This window comes from Octodon degus, unplaced genomic scaffold, assembly GCF_000260255.1.
Source record: "Octodon degus isolate 3935 unplaced genomic scaffold, OctDeg1.0 scaffold00237, whole genome shotgun sequence".
Classification (NCBI taxonomy): Eukaryota; Metazoa; Chordata; class Mammalia; order Rodentia; family Octodontidae; genus Octodon; species Octodon degus.
Genome location: NW_004524813.1, coordinates 2338758 through 2342264, shown reverse-complemented (window position 1 = coordinate 2342264; position 3507 = coordinate 2338758). Strand labels below are relative to the sequence as shown.

The 3507-nt window shown below is 38.0% G+C and overlaps 1 pseudogene; it reads left to right on the top strand.

The window, feature by feature from the left end:
* Window positions 1-3232, top strand: part of LOC101566657 — a 37357-nt pseudogene extending 34125 nt beyond the window's left edge.
* The last annotated feature ends 275 nt before the right edge of the window (window positions 3233-3507 follow it).

Sequence of the window (3507 nt, the reverse complement as noted above, 5' to 3'; positions counted from 1 at the left end):
TTTGGGAAATTGAATGAAGCAAGAGAGATAGATGTATGCAAAGGGAAGAGGGTATGCATATAGCAAGTCCTCACAATGAACAAAACTCTGTCCTATGAGCATGAGCCAATAAAAATAAAGAATTAAAAACAGTGACAAAAACTATACTAAAAGTATAGTTTATATTTCCTGTCGTGCATGTTTATATTCAAGAGCGACAAATACTTTTGCAAAATTCTTTCTTTGTACCTTTTAATAAGAATAAGGCCAGCCAGATAGCTCAATACATTAAAGGGACAGGTTTAACCTGAAGTGCGCCATACTGGCCCTGCCCTTTGGGCACGCTGAGAGTGAGGTGGCTGTGCACGGTGGTGCGCACCTGTAACCCCAGCACTTGCGAGGCTGAAAACAGGAGGATCACTACGAGCCCCATTGGTGTAGTGACACCCTGTAGACCCTGCACTAAATACATAAAAAAGAATAAAAAATGCTAACCATAGCTGAAGTGCCCAGTGATTTTGATTTTTTTTCATTTTATGTAGTCTTTAAAATGAATGTCATGACTGAATCTCCATTTTCACAGTTATGAAATGAAAACACAAGATTCTTTTATTTATCTTAGTTAACAGTGCTAACTGATTGATCAGGGAAAATCTCCATATTATTCACATGTGAACAAGAGGTGGAGGTACACTGGCCCAGCGATAGCTCTCCCAAGCGGTTGAGGTCAACACTGAGTTATAAATCATGCTAATACTTTATGATACAATGAGAGGACAACACGACTCTGTTGTCTTCAGTTGATGGAAACCTGAAGTGCTTTCACTTTTTCACCATTATGAATAGTGCCACACGTTTTGTGTAGTTGTATATTTTCATTGCTCTCTTTATTTTTTAAAAAATGTATTTAGTACAAGGTCTACAGGGCCTCACTACGCAGATTGGACTCGTAGTGATCTTCCGGTTTTCAGCCACCCAAGCACGGGGATTATAGGAGTGCACCACCATGCATGGTCTCAGTCACTGTCTCAGCGTGCCCCGGGGGCGGGGCCAGCACAGCACACCCAGGGATCAAATCCCTGGCCCCTGCATCTGCCTAAGCAGGTGCTTTAATCTGCTGAGCTATTTGGCTGACCCAAATGTTCTTATTTTTAATCAAAAGATATTTATTTATTTATTTATTTATTTATTTATTTATTCATGGTTTGATTAACATTACACCTTGCTAAAAAGAAAAACAGGTATTCTTAAAGAAAACTTACTCTGTAAAAGAATTAATCCGTATCCTAATAGAATACTACTGTTCTTAACACTTACTCGTGTTTCACTCATGTAAGAAACCTACATAATTTTTAAAATCCATTCATTCAACTAAATCTCAATTTGCAATTTTCAGATGCATATTTGGTTTTGACTCTTACAGCACAATTAAAGCCAGTCATCCTAATGCCGTACATTTTGTCATGAATTCATTTACTCTGATTCACACACAGCATCATTCTAGGACGCAGAATAAAGTTAGAGAAATCCCAGACCATGGATATATTATGGCTTGTATTTCAGAAACACAATGAGCTGGCATATACAAGGCCCATTCTCATTCTACACAGTTCAAAGAAACAACGCAATAGTCTCTATTCGCAAAGTTCTCTTAACTGTTTTAGGAACTCCTACACCGCATGCCCTGTGCAGGTCCTGTGATAATCTCTACTTCACAGGACTGAAGCGCACTGAAGCCGGCCGCACTCCCGGAACCCTTGACGGCGTTTCTCAGTGCGATGCTTCTCGTCCGGGTCTCTAACAAGATTTACTGCTGTGCCTCAAGTACCAGTTTCTAGAGAGCGATGTTATGACCAACGTAATGGTTTTGCTTAAATATTTCCTCCAAATTACCGCAGTTTGTTTTGATCCACATAAAATAGACATGCATAATTTCATTACTTGCAATTTGACATAGCAATTCCATTTTACTAAATGTATCTACATGATTCTATATTTGTCCACTGAACAAATCATTTCGCTCGTCTTCGTGCTATTTTTTGGCATGTTAATTCCTGCTGTATGTATAATCTGCCCTATTGTGATAATGATTAAATAAAAAATGAAATATTATTTAAAGCTTAAATAATGTTTTTATGAGGCATAAGTTAAAATTGTAAACATTAAAAAGGAAGGAAGTCCTCAAATGATATAAATGAGTGTACAAGTGAAGAGATGTATTGTGTAATTACATGTGGATGGATGGATGGATGGATGGATGGATGGATGGATGGATGGATAATGTACAAAGATATAAAAGAATTATAAAACAGGAAAAAATAAAGCGTAAAAGGGGAAAGTTAGGGAAGGTGGGAAAGGGGTTAATGAAATGATAAAATGACTTTAACACTGTTCAGCTAGTCAAAGAACAAATGTTATGGTGGCTTTTTTTTGTTAATACTTTGTCTTGTTTTCCAGTTAGATACATCAGCATTTTATAAGTTGTAATGACAAATAAACATTTTTCAAAAATTTAAGACTTTAATGGACAAAATTATATAAATATACATGTAGCTGATTTGACAAACAACGCAGCTATCAATATCCAATTTTGGAAAGTCAGAAATAAATTTGAGACACATTCGTGTTTGAGTAAAGAGGACAATAAGCCGCCCTGGCTTAGCCCCATTTCTATGGGTAAGTGACAACTTTGTTGACATTCCCGCATTTCTTCTACAAGATTATTCTATTTTAGCAAACACCAAGTGTATTTCCCTGGTTGCTTTTTTCTTTTGCTTCCTGATGTGTATGAAACTAGAAGAAAAATGAATAAATGGCATAGATATTAAACTTAGAAACTCTCCAAGCTCCTCATCTGAGATCTGAATCTGACATTTTATAATTGGCCCAACTAAGAAATATATTTAAGAGACATTCTATGACTACGGCATCATTTGGTAAATGTAAGTATATCATTTAATTTTGATTTGCATGTAAATAACTATGGAAAGTACGTCCCGCAGCGTCTCCAGTGCTGTCTCGTCTGTGTGCAGAGCGCGCTGATGATGTCCTCGCGCTCAGAAGCAGCGCGGCGGCCTCAGGCATCTGCGCACGGGCGCAGCTTCTGGGCACGGTGTCGCCTACCTCCACTTTCTTCACTTCTCTTCTGTTGAGGGCAGCTTCCAGCAAACAGTTCCCCAGAATCCAGTTTCACAACATGAAGGATAGGAGCTGTAGACAAACACACTGGACTCCTCGTGCTGTGGCGGAATAACTAGGATTTACGCTACACGCGAGGGGTCGAGGCAGGATTCACCGTAAATGTCCCTCAACGCTGTTCTGCTCATCAACAATATTTGTACTCCTTCCTTTTTTCCTGTTTTGCTTTCTTCCACTTTGCACCATGCTTCACAGAGCCAGTTCTTAAAGTAATAAATTACAAATAAATCTCAGCTCTTGACAGATATATTCTAAGACAGTCCAGAAGTTAGAATTTTTTCTTGTGTAAATATCTGATTGTCTTTAATCTATAACCATTATAAAATGATT